This window comes from Delphinapterus leucas, chromosome 2 (genome assembly GCF_059928025.1).
Source record: "Delphinapterus leucas isolate spDelLeu-1000000601 "Yukka" chromosome 2, BTC_Dleu_Yukka2, whole genome shotgun sequence".
NCBI classification, from domain to species: domain Eukaryota; kingdom Metazoa; phylum Chordata; class Mammalia; order Artiodactyla; family Monodontidae; genus Delphinapterus; species Delphinapterus leucas.
The window spans coordinates 113,577,186-113,594,387 of record NC_143130.1 but is presented as its reverse complement, the minus strand read 5'-3'; the positions used below and the strand labels follow the sequence as shown (position 1 = coordinate 113,594,387).

Below are 17,202 nucleotides of genomic sequence, written 5' to 3'. Positions count from 1 at the left end.
GCAAATGCTGTTGGAAAAATAGCACCTAGAAACTTACTCTACATTGGGTTGCTATAAACCTTCAACTTGTGAAAACGCAGTATCTGTGAAGCACAATAAAACAAGGTATGCCTGTACATGAAAACTGAGAAAGGAATCAGAATTAAGAATTGAAGAGTGAAGTAGTCATAGGGCAACAACACTAGTGTTTAACTGAAACTAGCATTGTTTTCATTTAAACATTTCAGTTAAACAGAGGTCAAAAAATTATTTTAATTTTAATTATAATGTGCAACACAAATGTCAAAATGATTCTTAAGAGAAAGCACCAAATGTTCAAAATAATGTTTTAGTCTCAAGTAGGTGAAACTAAACATTTACACTGTATTAACAAAATGATGAAGGGCAGGGGGTGGGTGGGTAGAAAGAAGTAGAAGTTTGTTAGATGCCTTATCTTAAAGAAATGTTCTACAGATTAGTTGTTTATTTTTAGTTACTATTATTAATTTTCAAGTTATAAGAGTAGTTATGTTTGTTATACATATCACTTGAAAACAGCTTCTATTTACTGATTTAATTTTTTTTCTCTGTACCTACTTTTTGTTTTTCCAGTATTTCTGAAATGAGCCAGTTTATAAGGACTTATTTCAGCTATTACTTGGATATATTCTGCAAAATGAAATTCTAATAGTGCTTTCTCTAAGTACATGAAACTTTGAATTTTTATTCAATCAGGATTCAATGATGAAATCTAAAACCAAAATTTAATTTGTATTTTCCCCCAAGAATCTGTTGTTAAAGCTGCCAATTATAAGTAAAATAGTCAAATAGACTAACAAATGAAGAATGAAGAGGAATAATGTATGGATCAAGGATGATTGTACATGTTGGTTTTGTCTGTGATATTATTGAGACTTACCAACATGGGGGAAAATGAATCTCACTGGGGTGCTAAGTTATCATTAAACCAGAGGAAGAAGGAGGAGACCTGGCTAGTCTCTGCTGAAAGATTTAGTCAGGGCACGTGTGGAAGCACATGGGAAAGAGTGTCAAGAGATGGGTCGCCAGCAAGCCTATATTCCCGACTGAGGCCCAGAATGTCTTCTAGAGATTGCCCTAACTCCCCCAGATTCAGTTTATGGGTTTAAAAGTTAGCTTCCTCTTGTCCACGTATCACAGGTACTCTAAATGAGTACTGAGCTGGAGGATAGGCTACCTAAGCTGCTCTTGAGTCATCTCTTAACTAATGATAGGAAGGAAATGAACACTATCTAGGAAAGTACAAAATGAGCATAATGGCAAGCAATGATGTGCCTTTTGCTGAAGCAGTAACTTTACTGGGCTCGGAAAGGATATGAGGAAATCCTTGGGGAAAAAAACACGTTTCAAGAATCTTAAGTAAGCCAGCAATTCCACATGCATATGGCCATTTTATTTTTAAAGAGACAAAAAAAAAAAAAGAGGAACTGCCCTTTCAAATATATAAAGCAATTGGATTCTTCGTATACAATACCACTTTAAAAAAAGTATCTTTATTTACATGTATTAGGAACAATAATGAAAAGCTTAAAAGTGGAGTGCTTAAAAATGAGTTGAAGAATATTCTTGACACATTTCAGGTTGCCTAATCATGCTTTTGAAATATTTTGAAATGATATAGGCAACTTAAAAATGAAAGTCTTCATTTTTTTTGGAAAAACAATATCAAATATGTTTTTAAAAGAACATTTCTGCCTATTTGAGAGCTTCTTGCATTTTTTTACCAGACCAAATATGAAAAAATACAAACTAACTCCAACTTATTGATTAATTCAAAAATTCAGGTTTTTGGATTTTTTTGGCTGTGCTGCACAGCTTGTGGGCATCCTCGTTCCCTAACCAGGGACTGAACCTGGGCCCTCGGCAGCAAAAGTGTGGAGTCCCAACCACTGGACCACCAGGGAATTCCCAAAATTTCAGTAATATTTTTATCATTAACTATGAAAGGTGCTGAGGTTCTACCCTTGTGAAGCTGACATGGCAACTATAACAAAACAATCCCTAAAGTTAAAAACCTACCTCAAAAGGAAAGTATCCAAAATGATGGTACTTGTGCTAGGGTGATCAGTTTATGGGTGATCTTTTCCCCTTTTTTATTTTCTCAGTTTCGTATAATGTGAATATTATCCTTAAAGTACCAGTGATTGAGATCAGTGTGCTAATAGGTGCTTTATAAACATTGTCTCATTAATCTTAGTGATTAATAACAATCCCTATTTTACACTTGTAGAAACTATAGCTTAAAAAATTAAAAATCATACCTCAAGCACTTATCATGGAGTAATTTGAAACCTAGTTGGTTTTACCTCAAATGCTCACAACCACTATGAAATTTTAGCAAATCACAGAACTTTTAAAGCAATATTTTTTTCCCTTGAATACGATATAATATGTTAAAAGATAAAGTAAGAGAAAATTTTCCTGGACTTGAACTTTGTAAATTAAAATGTTTTTGTGAGAAACATAGCAATTCTTTATTTTCTTTAAATCAACTCGATGTCCAACTCTTCCCTTCCCATTGGGCTGCTGGGCAGCTCATTCATCATTCTTTAAGCTCTTCCTCTTCAAGGTTGCACCAGGGATCCAATATTATAAACAAGCTTCAAGGGGTTCTTGAGATCTATGGATAGTGGTTATCTGTTTCCACTAGTTAGTACTGAAATGTCCATTGTCCAAGCCACACATTCCATTCAGGTCTGGGTAACTCTACAGCTTTTTTGATTAAGTTTTAGGCATAGAGGTCTTTGGAGAGACTGGAAACTTGTAGCCATTCTTCTGTGGGGTCTTGTAATCTCTTTGGGGCATTGTCAGAGAACAGGAAGTAGGTCACTTGCCCACGCCACTCCCCACCAAAACAGCTGTAAAATGTAAAACCTCTGTTGGTGTTGTATGAAACCACCATTTTCCCCAAACTCTTGCTAATCCTTTGAGAGGTAAGGAAGGGTTAACTTGTCCAAAACTGATCTCCTGTAGATTGGCTTCCCAAAGAGAGCAGGGCTCCTGCAAAGCTCCATGGAAACTGGCTATGACCTATGTTTAAGGCCACCAATACTTGGCAGTCTCAAGGCTTGGACCCCAGTTCCTCACTCCATCATGCCAGTTGAGGGGCCACTGCTTCAATTATGAAAGCACGGGGGCAGATTCTTTGCCGACTTGCCACTACGTGCACCTATCTGACTCCCAAGAAAGGGCATTCCTTCCAACTGTGAACACCAAACTGGCAGCTTAGAACTGTAGCAAAGGTTCTGCATATGATGTTGCTATTGAAACTTGGCTTTTAATCCCCGCACAGAAGGGGTTGGCCTTTCTCAATCCCGCTGCATAAAAGCATCATAGCCCAAGGATCTGAGTTGCTTTCCTCGACCCCAGAGTTGGGCTCTACTAGATTGCTGTGAGGTGCTCCAGGGTACCTGCTCCCATCCCTTGAATGTTTCCCAGGAAAAGCTGCTCAAGAGAGCCTGGCATGTGAAGTGTGTGGCCACTTGAACCTGTTTACACAATACTTTGACATCATCAAATTTAAAAAAATTTCGTTGCCAACCTGAAGGGTATAAAATGATATATATTGTGCTTTTAATATCCATTCCCTTGGCTATTAATGGACTGAGTGTCTTTCCTTATGTTTATTGATCATTTTTGTTTCCTCCTCTGTGAAATTCTTGTTCAGTCTTTGCCTTTTTCTTATTAATTGGTAGAAGTTTACTGGAAACCAATCTTTTGTTTCTTATATGTGGTTCAAACCTTTTTGCCCATTGTTTCTCTTCTAACTTTATGTTATCTGTGTTTGCAAAGAATTTACATTTTCACTCCTGATTTTTATCCAAGCTTTGATACCATATTTTCTTTCTTTTTTTTTAAAATCTGATCTTATTTATTTGTTACTCTTAGAAAATCTTATTTTTGACTTGACTCAGACTAGCATAGAAGCTCTTAGAGAGAGTAGCCTCTGTCTCTTGGAAATGTTCCTGGCATTTCTCCTTGGTCTTCCATTTTCTTGGCCAAAAGTTTAGCGTATTCTTCAACCTCTTCCTTATTTTTATTAGTAAGCTGTTTCTTCAGAGCAATGTGTAGAATGCATGGAGTAACAGGACATAGAATTTGGGCACTCTGGTTCTGGGTTTCTTAATTTCTTTGTGCAGTGATTTTCTAACAGCATCTTGATGGACATCATCTTTTTAGAGAGATTGAAAACTTTACAGATGCTTTTAGCTTTTGGGGGCCTAAGCAATGAGGCACGGCAGTATCCTTCCAGGAATTTCCTACTCTCCCTTTTAAAAAATAACCAAGTTAAGAACACTCAAATTACCATTTCTTTCTCCTATTCTCCTTGGTCTATCACAGGAAAACCCCCTACTCAGTAGCAGATGAACATGACCATGGATCAGGACACACTGGATCATAGGGAAACCTTGTTTGTCATTCCCACCACCGATTCAAACCACATAACCCTTCCACTTTTCACTCAGAGCATCATCAGCAACTTCTGTGTCCATAGGCTTCTTAACAAAGGCATGAAGTTTTTGTTCATTGTCTATTTCAGTGAGTTTCTGGCAGCTAGTGACGGGGAAGAAGATACCTGTCTTCATCCTGAAGGAGCTGCTTTTCCTCTGAGATGCCTTGTGAAAGAGGGAGCCAATCTTATATTTCTAAGTATGTGTTGGACATCTTTCAAAATGAAGTCGTCTTACCTTTCTCTTATGACCTCTCCTTCCAAACTTTTCTGTCTTGCATGGTCCCAAACTACTGTTGTACATAATGACTTGAAACAAAGTCAATTTTGACTTATTTTCCCTTTTTTTTTTTAACCTTTAGCCCCTTTCTAAAGACAATAAGTCAAAACACATTTGATGCCAAACAAACACACCACGATGTTACTCCTTTGGCTTTTTTTCAAAGTTGGCAGAGAAAATATTTTATTGTTATTTTTCTTGCAACATGTTCCCTGGGTTCTGAGTTCAGTTGGGGAAGAAAAATGCTTATGCAAATAAACTATCATGTACCAGTTTTTAGTGAATGAAAGCTATACTGTAAAATGTTTCTATGATTACTTAATATGCAAATAAACTCCTGTATTTACCTTTCCAAAAAAAGGGGTTCTTGGCAAGCCTCCTTTCTTGACCTTTTAATAGAACAGTGTTGTGAGTATGAAGGTGCTCTGGACACGGCCAGTACTCGCTGTAGCTTTTTCTCCTGGCTCCCCGTTTTCCTATGTGGTTACCTCCAGTCCCATCTATGGGAATTCCTGTGAAAATTTACTATATGTTGCCTTTCTACATGAGGCATACAACCATCAAAATTTTATTTCTCAGTAGCCAACTAGGTAGAAGAAAAATCAGCTGTGATTGTAATTTTAATGCAGCAGAATTTACATTGTTTCCAGGCTGTCTGCCAATTTGTTATTTAGGAAAGTTAACCCAGATGCAGCTTAATCAGTTTGTCTTTTTATTTTAATCATAAAATATTCTCTTGTCAAGATCAGATGAAGGGTAATATCCCCTTAATGGTTTTGCACACCAGACAGGAGTCAGTCCCTAACTTCAGTGAATAGGAACAGCTGGAGGTCCTAATGGGTCCTTCTCTGCCCCCACCCATGGTCTAATGCGGTCACATTCTCTCCTCTCCCATCCAACCTGTTTCTGTTGGCTTCAGCAAAACCGTCAGTAGCTGGGGTGTGTGGCCTCTTGACCAAATAGCTTGGGAAGCAAAATCTGACCTCATTGTGATACGTCTTCCCCTGACCCATAAAAGTTTTCGTTATATTAAAAGTGTCTTGGGATTTCCCTGGTGGCTCAGTGGTTTAGAATCTGCCTGCCAATGCAGGGGACATGGGTTCGAGCCCTGGTCCGGGAAGATCCCACATACCACGGAGCAACTAAGCCTATGCACCACAACTACTGAGCCTACAATCTAGAGCCCATGAGCCACAACTACTGAGCCTGTGCCTAGAGCCCGTGCTCCACAACAAAGAGAAGCCACAACAATGAGAAGCCCACGCACCTCAATGAAGAGTAGCCCCCGCTTGCTACAACTAGAGAAAGTCTGGGAGCAGCAACAAAGACCCAACACAGCCATAAATAAATAAATAAATTTACTTTAAAAAGAGTGTCTTGATGAATAGATTTGAATCTTACACTCTCACAGAACATTGGGATCACAACTTATGTTGCACAATTTACAAAGCTGGTCCTGAAGCCATCACATTTTACGTTCTATCATGTTTCTGTCAGTTAAAATGTGTGTGTGTGTGTGTGTGTGTGTGTGTGTGTATGCAAAACACTAGAACATTGTGATATCATACTGGAATACCAGAAGTTTGTTGTGAGACAGGGTAATGTTGTGGCCCCTGCTCCCAGGTGTCCACCTAGAAACGAGACTGTAGCGGCATTGATAAGCCTAGTGTGTAATGCAAAAATCAAGAGACAGAATAGGTCCCAAACACGTTGATTATTTTCCCGTAAAAGAATAAAAGCTTCAGGGTCCATTTTATATCCTCTACCAAAATATAAATGCTACAGCTCATTCCACGTTCCTTTCTTCACTACCAGTCCTCACTCCCTTCCACCAGCCCCACCGTAGCAGGTAATTATATGATGTATGTGTCCTGGATCTGCTTGCTCTCACACCCCTTCCCTGCCCTCCCCCTGCTCTGCTCTGTGTCAAGAGGCAGCTCTGGTTCCCATGCTTTTCAGACTGGATTGTGGAGGGGGCAATAGGGAGGAATAAGCCAGGGTATCTCCCTCCTTCCCTGCCAGCAGCTTTATGAATCCAACTCTTGGCAGGTGGGCCAAACTATGGTTCCAGCTTCCACTAGTGCTAGGAACACTGCCTTTGCCTTTTATCCCGTCAGTTGTGGGCGAGGGTGGCTTCCTGCTGTTGTTAATCTTTGGATTGCCCCAGTGTCCCTTGTTTGGTGTCTCAGCTCTTTCATCACCCACGGAATCAATTTTCTGCATTAAAGTCTCTTTAACTACTCAGGTGGTTTCTGTTTCCTGGCTAGACTTTGATGATACACATAATTTCCTCAGTACATATGAAATAACCTTTCAGACTTTTTTTTTCTAAATCTCTATAAAGACTGAAAATTATTCAGTCACCCATAGAGGGCAAATCCAAAAATAAAACTGCCAAGGGGGAAGCCCAAGAATATGCAACTTTTTAATTTACTCTGATACATCTGTTGACTTGCTCTATTTAGAATATATTTATTTAAATTAAATATTTCCTCATTAAAGATGATGTAGAAAATGAATCTCCACTTTAATAAATTTCAAGAAGTTGAAATATTGCTTTTTACCTATTCGTATCATTTCTCTGGTTAAACTTTACTGATGGTTAGATTTTTACTTTTACAAAGAGAATTATCTCAGTAGTTTGTGGAGAAGGAAAAATCAGCATATAACATTTTGCATTACTTTTCTCTGGTTAACTGCTACAAAATGTGAACCTAGTAAGAGTAAAAGTAGCTTCCAAGGTTTCCCACTTAATTTCAAACTGAAGCAATGACTTAGAGTAGAGCCCTTTCATCTTTCTTCTATTTTAATATTAAACATTAAATATTGACTTTCAGTAAATTGCATCTTGACATTATTCCTCTGTTTTTCAGTGTAAGATGACAGACATTTTTATAAAATAAGAAATAATATTTGGTGTGTATATGTGTGTGTGTTTGTGCACATCTGTGTGTCACACTTTCTGTTTGTTGCTGTATATTTCCCCTGAAAAAAATGGTGAGAGTTCCAAGGAAAAAAAGGCACTGATAAGGAAGAGTTAGATATGACATTGTAATAAAAATAGTTAGAATCTGAAATACCTTTTGTAACCATTTAAATGGCTTCCATTCTCCCTTTTCCTTTATTTCTAAAACAAAAACTCTAAGCCTAGTTTTTTTTTTGTTTTTTTAAACATCTTTATTAGAGTATAACTGCTTTACAAGTGTGTGTTAGTTTCTGCTTTATAACAAAGTGAATCAGCTATACATATACATATATCCCCATATCTCCTCCCTCTTGTGTCTCCCTCCCTCCCACCCTCCCTATCCCACCCCTCTAGGTGGTCACAAAACACCTAGCTGATCTCTCTGTGCTATGCGGCTGCTTCCCACTAGCTGTTTTACATTTGGTAGTGTGTATATGTCCATGCCACTCTCTCACTTCGTCCCAGCTTACCCTTCCCCCTCCCCATGTCCTGAAGTCCATTCTCTAATAGGTCTGAATCTTTATTCCCGTCTTGCCCCTAGGTTCTTCATGACCATTTTTTTTTTTTTTTTTAGATTCCATATATATGTGTTAGCATAAGGTATTTGTTTTTCTTCTTCTGACTTTCTTCACTCTGTATGACAGAGTGACAAATAAATCTATTTCATTTCTTTTTATGGCTGAGAAGATGTGGCACATATATACAATGGAATAAGCCTAGTTTTTAATTGCCACATTGCTTTTATCAATGTTGAAAGCACATGCCAGGTACCAAATGCCTGCCGTGGCTGTATGTTTTACTTGCCTGGTTCTAATCATTATTAGCAAGTTAGACATTTTTACTCTCCATTTTACATTTTACTCTCCATTTACATTCCATTTTACAGATGGAAAAACTGAGACTCAGATGTAAATTAATCACTCAGCATACAGAATTTAGGCAGGAAACTCAGGATCCAAGACAATGTAGTACTCTTTTATTTCACTGAATTACTTCTCTGTGAAAGAAGGAAAGCAAATGAAAAACATTTCTGAGCCATTTATTTATGCATAAGACTCTGTTAGGATTTTTTGAAGACTTCAAAGTTGAAAATATTGACTCTACTCAACAGAGCTTACAATTTAATTTGAGAAATAAAGTGTCCCAGATCATAAACAGTAACAGAATAAATGGCAATCCAGACTATGACCATGAGAGTGTCAGAACAGTGTGGATAAAAAAAAAACCCTCTGGAGTATTAGGGTCATGTTAATCAGGGGTGTTTTCTTTGAAGGATTAAATTATGAAAGATTCAAAAGATAACAGAAGATGCAAAGTACTGAAAGAGAGAGGGAGAGGATTGGTTTGATTAAACCAAGTTAATAAATAATGAGTAAAAGAAATAGGAAACAAAATAGATAAGTTTTAAAAACTAACCCGACTTCACCAGGGCAACTAGGTAAGAAAAAGACATAAAAGACATCCAGATTGAAAAGAATAAAATAGGAATAAACTTAACAAAAGAAGTACAAAAGTTGCACTCTGAAAACTATAAAACATTTTTGAAAGAAATTTAAGAATACTTGAATAATTGGAAAGACACCCCATATTCATGGATTAGAAGGCAATATTGTTAAAATAGCACTATCCCTGAAATTGATCTACAAACTCAGTGTAATCCCTACTGAAATCTAGCTGGCATCTTTGCAGAAATTGACAAGCTGACCCTAAAATTCATATGGAAATTCAAGGGATCTAGAACAAGAAAAAAAAAAAATCTTGGTAAAGGAGAATAAAGTTGAAGGATTCACATTTACTGATTTCAAAAGTATTACAAAGCTATAGTAATCAAGACTGTGTGGTACTGCCACAAGGATAGACATATAGATCAATGGAACAGAACTGATAGTCCAGAAATAAACTCTCATGTTTATAAACAATTGATTTTTGACAGGGTACGAAGACAATTCAATGAGGGAAGAATATTCATTCAACAAATGGTACTGGGACAACTGGTCACACAGACCACATGGTTCTCTATTGTCTTTCTCTTGGCCCAGTTTACACGTTTCTCATACCTGCTTTGTGTCTGTAAGCATTTGATTTTTCAACCTTGATCAAGTCCAACCATTCACCCAGTGCTTGAATTCTGCCTACCATTTCCCTGAAAAGAGGTTCTAGCATATGCTTGAGTATGTCTTATGGCAGGGATCTCCCTTACATTGAGCTCCATTACTTAAACCAGTAGTTCTGGGCTTCCCTGGTGGCGCAGGGGTTGAGAGCCCGCCTGCCGATGCAGGGGACACGGGTTCGTGCCCCGGTCCAGGAAGATCCCACATGCCGCGGAGCAGCTGGGCCCGTGAGCCATGGCCGCTGGGCCTGCGCGTCCGGAGCCTGTGCTCCGCAACGGGAGAGGCCACAACCGTGAGAGGCCCGCGTACTGCAAAAAAAAAAAGAAAAAATCAGTAGTTTTTTACAGGGAGAATTTTTAAGTGATGTGATTATTTTTATTTTTCATAGCAAATAGAGGATGATGTTATTTAGAGGGTGTGGGTGGACAGAGATGGTAGATGTCCCACTATGCATGTGTCAGTTTTACACAGTAGAGAGTTAATGGTACATGACTTTCAAATTTTTGAAATTTGAAATTAATACTTGTGTAGGGGGAAAATTGTTTACAATTATTTGAGAGACTAGAAAATAATTTTACATATTACAACAAAGTTTCTTCCTTACAGTTATAAACTCAAATTTCCAGGAATGCAGTACTGTTTATATCAAGGGAATATTGCACTATGTTTTCTGAGTGATATTCACCATTTCAGAAAATCACATCAAGAAAACAGTGCCACCCATTATAATTGAGTCACCTATATAACTTACCAGTGTCAGTTGGCACACATGGCTGCCACATGCAAATATATAACAAAGGAAACCTGAGACTCCTTTTAACAGACTTAGAATTAAAAATTGTTAAATTAGTGAAGATACACAAGATACAGGGATCTTGTTGAATTTTATTAATAAAGATTGTTTTTATATTTTATGTTATTGCCATCACATACATTTAAAAAATTTTGTGAATAACAATGATAAATCTAGATTATAAATGTTACATATTGGAATTACTTATTTTGAGGATTGTCTGTTTTTGGCAGTGTACATAGATTCTCTGTCATAGTTTTTCACTGGTTTCTTGTATTACTGCTTCTTTTTGCAGTGCACCCTCCATCCCCCATAGCTTATCAAAGGATATGATCTCCTGGGTCTTTCTAAGTGCCAGAGACTGATAGCGAGCCTCAACATGTGGAGGAATTCAAGGCAGGAGATATGTTTTCAGAGATACTTTGTCACTATCCCATCATAACACTGGGAATTATTTTGACATTGCACTTATAAATAAGGCTTATCTCGTTCGTGCTAATATCATACTTCATCATTTTCTCTGTTTCCAAAGTCTGTAATTTGTCTTGGCATGTTATCCTTATTTCAATTAAGATTATTTCCCTCTTTTTCTTATAGACAAATAAGTCTGGTCTGTTAGGACTTATTTTTAGTTTAGTGACCATCAGTATCTCCACTCTTTTATCTTCTGAATTTCTTGTGATGATGGGTTTCTGATCATGTTACTCTGCTACTCAAAGACCTCCTATATATATACTGAATGTATATGTGTATGTATATATATGTATATATAATGTGCATACTGCATATAATATATAATACATATATATAAATGTATATATTATACCTCTTACTCTTCCTCATTTTTTCCCTGAATTAAGTCCAAATCCCTTATTATTTCATTCATGACTTTCTTGATTCTGATCTCAAATAACTTTCCCAGTATCATTTGCATCAATCTCCTATGCACAGGCTTTGCTTATGCCACGTGGGTGGTTTGCAACTCCCTGAATCCATTCATAGATTTCCAGATCTTCACACTTTTGTTCAGGCAATTCCATTTGCCTGGAATGACCTCTTCATGTCTGTGGGCATCTTTGCTACCCTTCAAATGCACATTCAATTGTTGTTCCTTCTGAACTTTTGCTTGAGCCCCAATCTGATTAACATCTCCCTCCACTGAGTTCTGAAGCCCCTTTTTACTTTTACAGGACTTAGATGACGTCACATATATACTGCATATTTTTAATTTCCTTTACAAAATCCAAGTTCCTTGGTGAAGCAACATGGCATAGAATTAAGAATGTGAATTAAGAATGTGAGCCAGACCTACAGGGTCCAAATCTAGATTCAACCACTTACTAGCTTATGTGGCTTTGATAATACTAGTACCGTGCCTCTAGGGTGTGTTATGCACTTATTTTTATTCTGATGATTTGATATGTGGGACCTTACTGGCACTGGAGACTTACCTTACTCCCAGGGCTAGCCAGTTCTGAGAGAGTAAATGACTAGTCTGTGAGTATGGCTCTTACATGCAAACTACCCAATCCAAAGCCTACACCCTCTCCTACCTCCTCTATCAGGCTCTTACACGGCAAGCCAATATTTCCGTGCCTCAGTCACCCCAAGACCAGGCATCAGGCAACTTGGGACAGCCCCTACACCCCAGAGCTACCTGAAATCATTCCAACTAGCCAATCTTAAACCTTTTTATCATGCCTTGCTTGTTCCTCCCAATGGAAACCACAATAAAAGCTCTTCCCCACATTTTCCTTCTACTCTTTTTATATTCTGATTGATCCTGGTGCTTCTTTGTGTGGCCCTGCACAGTGTGACGAGTCCCCCTCTCTTGGAAACTATGAGTAACAAACTGTCTTTTCAATGGCAGTCATCTCCTGGTCTGTTGGCCTCACCATACCTGAATAATAATAAAACCTGAATATTAAAACATAGGGGGGCTTCCCTGGTGGCGCAGTGGTTGAGTCCGCCTGCCGATGCAGCAGACGCGGGTTCGTGCCCTGGTCCAGGAAGATCCCACATGCCGCGGGGCGGCTGGGCCCGTGAGCCATGGCCGCTGAGCCTGCGCGTCCAGAGCCTGTGCTCCGCAACAGGAGAGGCCACAACAGTGAGAGGCCCACGTACTGCAAGAAAAAAACAAAAAACAAAAAACATAAGGAATGTTGGGAGGGCCAAGTAAGTTGATATTTGTAAATCACATAGATCATTGTCGGACACATAGTTGGTGCTATTTGAGCATCAGCTGCTATTGAGAGAAGTGATGGTGTATAGAGCATCTTTGTGTTCTCCCACAGTGTCTTGCACATAGTAAATTCTCAATAAATATGTGACTGACAAATAAAAAGCAGGAGCAAGTTCATGAATGGATTAGAAAACAGAATAATTAAGAGGAAAATAAGACTATAACTGAAGGAAAACATTAGCATTGATAATTTAAAGGGGAGTTTGAAAGGAAGCAAGGGAGCTGAAGAAAGCTGAAATCAGAGAAGTAGACTGCTATGAAGAGAAGAGATAAGGGCTCATGGGAAATAGGAGCTAAGGGTTGTGGAACATCAGAGAGGGATCCAAAAGAGGAAACTCAACAAGCAGGAAAATTAAATCCAAAGTTATTATTGTTGCAACTTAATTACAAACTCCCTACTTAGGGTGTTCAGGTATAACTTGCCCATCTTCAGACTTTGATACTGACAAAAATGGGAGAATGAAGAGTAGAGCTATTCAGTGCATGTGCTTGGGGCCAAAGTAAGAACTGTGTGAAATGATTCCATTTTCACTACATGAATTTTCACTTTTGAAAAATTAGACTTTTGCAGAAACTATGAATTTGATGAGAACTAAAATTGTGTCATTTCTACCACAGAACAGTAGGTTGTCATAGCACAGAAAATAAATACAAGTGGCAAAATTCCACATCAGTAATACATCCAGAACTCACTAATATTGCCCCTGGCAAAAAATTTACTGAGCTATATAATGTTAAAGGAAAAAGAACTCTTGAGGGAAGATGACAGACTTTCACCTGTGAGAAGTCACCTGTCATGGCAGAGGGAAAGAAAAACTTAGAAACTTCCAGAAAAAAAATGCAAGTTGATTTTGTTAGACGTATATCACATTTTTCTCACCAACGGTGAGAATTTTTTCTCACAGTTCTAGAAGAGAAAGCAAAGCTGAACTCAGCCAAAGTGTCCTGTATGAAAAAAAAACTGTGTCCATAAACTTGGAAAAGCACAACGTTTCATTTTCAGGTTTTTTTTAGGAAATATGACAAATACAAAAACAGAACAGATGTTATGTCTCTAAGCAACATCATCTTTGACACATCTTGAAACTTTGTGAAACCTGCTCTACTTTATTTCTAACTTTTTATATCATAAATGGAGGAGGACAAAAATGTTTGGTTTTCGTGTTCCCGTGGGCTGTTAGTTAATTCTTTGCTCTTTTTCTACCACACCACAAGCATATACTTGCGCTTAAGCTTTCTCAATCTATAATCAAAGGGTCGTTTAAGTGCAGTTACTCATTTAATTTAATTAAGTGCAGTTATTTAATTTAACTGTGTAGCATAATTATTATTTATAGATTGTGAAGAAATACCTAAAGAAAACTATGCCAGTGCTAAGCGTATTCTGGTATGCTATAAATGTATTATCGTGTCACCTCTGTAACCCTTTAGGCAAAATTACTGTTTATTTTCAAAAATAAATTTATGAATCACCAAAAGAAAATATACACAGAAAATTTGAGTCCTTTACCTGGCACAACAAATCAATGCTACAGTCAACAGCTTTGTTCTTTATTTATTAAGATCTAACATACGATGGTGAAATTATTAGACAAAGTAATGAGTCTCTATCAATCTGTCTTTAATTTTATAAAACCCAGCTTTACTCTGTCAACCTTGTCAATGCTACTGAATATTAATGGGAATAAAGTTAATTGCTGGGTGGAGAAAGGTCTTACTCAAAGTGAAAAGGAAGCACCTTGTTGAAATCTGTCATTTTTGACAAGCCATAATTTATTTCTATTTAGTGATATGTACCGACAGGTTTCAAACCTCACTCTTATCTTTACCACAAATCTAATTATTTTCATTCGGGATATTGTTGGATCCTAAGCCTTTGACCACTTTCATCATTTAGAAATAAATTATTTCATGAAAGGTAGTAACGCATTGTTAGTAGAAGGAATTTTGTCTAGAGTATAGGGAAGCAACTTCCTTCTGCAACCTCTAGAAGACATATAAATGTATTTATTTTATTTCAGTAACCAAGGAGAGGAAAGTAATGACTTTCATAACAAGAAAGGGTTATATGTGAACATAATAATGCTAGCATAGCTACATGCTAGTTAAACAATTTCATTCAGAGAAAATGAATGATGAATAATCACTTAAGGTTCATCCTGATTAGTTTGTCACCTGATTGGAAACACAACATTCGGTTGTGTTAAGAATCTTAAGAAGTTTCCATTAACTTTAAACAGTTATAACTTTAAAACAATACATATTTTACTTTAAATCAGTAGCCTATCAAAAGTAATACCATTCTTCACTCAGTAGAGTTTAGGAAATAAATTAACCTTGAAAATAAGCAGTGGCCAGCTTATAAAGTTCTTATTTGAAAGGACCAAATTAAAATAAGGTGGTAAGATGAAAGTGCATTTAATATGGTCCATTTCCCCTTCATATATCTTTGCAGTTGCTTTTTTATGAGAATCTGCATTTATTGTTGGAAACTTTGAATTACATATTGTTAGCTGAAGGTTCATTGTGGTCCTTACACAAATAATAAAGAAAACACTAGAAAGAAGAGAAACAGCTAAGAGGAAAAGGGGTAGCTCAGTGGGGTCAACACAGGATTTTGTTTTTAGAAATTAGACTTTGTGGCCTGATGATTTTGGTAATGATTTAATAAATGAAATCCACCTGTCCTCATGACCTGGCCTCTGATAGTTGGCTGTAGATTCTTCATTACATTTGTCATCTACATCTAGTAACATTTCAGGAACCTGCTCTTTTCCCTTGGCTAAAAGTAAGTGCCACATGTGACTGGCCGGCAGATTGGGTGGCGTTTATGTTGTGGTTCTTAGCCATCCCAATTTTTCTCCACCACATCCCAGTCACAATGGGGAAAAATGAAAAGCAGCTGCTAACAGCCTCACAACAGTTCTGTAATTACTTTCCTGGGCTGGCATTATATGATTTGACAATGGCCTGGGGATGTAACAAATAGGAAAAACCTTGTCATTCAATTTAAAAGGCTTCCTACCAGGCCAACACACTCCCCACTTCATCAGAATGACAGTACCCCACTCTGACACAGCCAGCGTGTTTAGTGCTGAGCGATGTAACTGCAGCCAGGTGGTGCCAAGCACAAACACCAACCTAAATAAATAGGTTGGTGCTTTCCTATTGACACTGCCATTGAATTCAAAGGGGAACCCTAACTTAGGCCAGAGATTCACATCTCAGGTCCAAAAAGCACCAACCTATTTATTCCAAGAAAAAATGCTAATATATTGGAGCATTTTAGTTAAAAGCAAAGATTTTTGCCAGAGATTTCAAGTTTCCTTGATGCTAACACATGCCATTTTCATAGCTTTGCATAATCAAGTTTCATCCTACCTTTCTGAGACAATATTAGGTACTGGCTCAATTGGTCATGGTGGAAAAATATAAAAATCAACCCCAATTATCAATGCGATAAAACTATAAAGATTTTAGCCATCATTCACGTCGCTGTCCAGTAAAGAGTTTGGTGAATGGTCTTCCACCTTGTGATTCAGAGATTCAGCCTCCTTTCATCTGGTGATTCCATCATGTTCTAGGGCATCTGAATCCTCCACTGCACCCTCTCCTTCTGACCAGGGGACAAGGGAGAAGAAAATCACAAGGGAAACATAAGGACTCAGCCTGGAAAGCGCAATCCTATTCTGTTGAATTTCTACCCTATTCTACTGTCCAGAACTACACTCATAACCTCCCTGAGACTCCCAGGGCTGAGAAGTGGAGTCCAGCTGTATACCAAGGAAGAGATAGTGTCACCCCTGCCATGCTGCATTGCACAATAAGGTGAAGGACCATTAATCATTGCAGCTTACAACCACTTTAAAGTAACCTATCCAAGACCAATAAATTGTTATGCCGCTTAGCATTACTGTGAAGCTCTTCTCCACTAGTGTCAGTGATGAGGTATATTTCTTGAAGGAAGTTTTTGGTGTTACACTAGTCATAATTATACCTTAATTGGTGAGATCACTAGAGGAAAAAGAAAAATTATTTTTGCCTTCAGAAGCTATTGGTCTAGCCTTAAAAGTTAAAGCATTCATTCACTCAACAAGTATTCACTGTTCTTGGTGCTTGAAATGCATCAGTGACCAAACAGACAAAATTTTCTGTCCTCACGAACCTAATATTCTAAAGGAAGGAGATGATAAACAATAAACATAAGAAATATTGTATAAATAGATGGTAGTACAAAGTAATGAATACTTGGGGTGTGGATGGAGGTTGGGATATGCCTCATTGAGAAGGTAATAATTACTCAGACTTGAAGGAGTGAGGAATTAGAAATGCAAGTATCTGGA

General features: G+C 37.7%; 1 pseudogene; it reads right to left on the bottom strand.

Annotated features, from left to right (window-relative positions):
* Positions 1 to 2,065: 2,065 nt before the first annotated feature.
* LOC149750257 (small ribosomal subunit protein eS6 pseudogene) lies at positions 2,066 to 5,450 on the bottom strand (annotated as a pseudogene).
* Between the last annotated feature and the right edge of the window lie 11,752 nt (positions 5,451 to 17,202).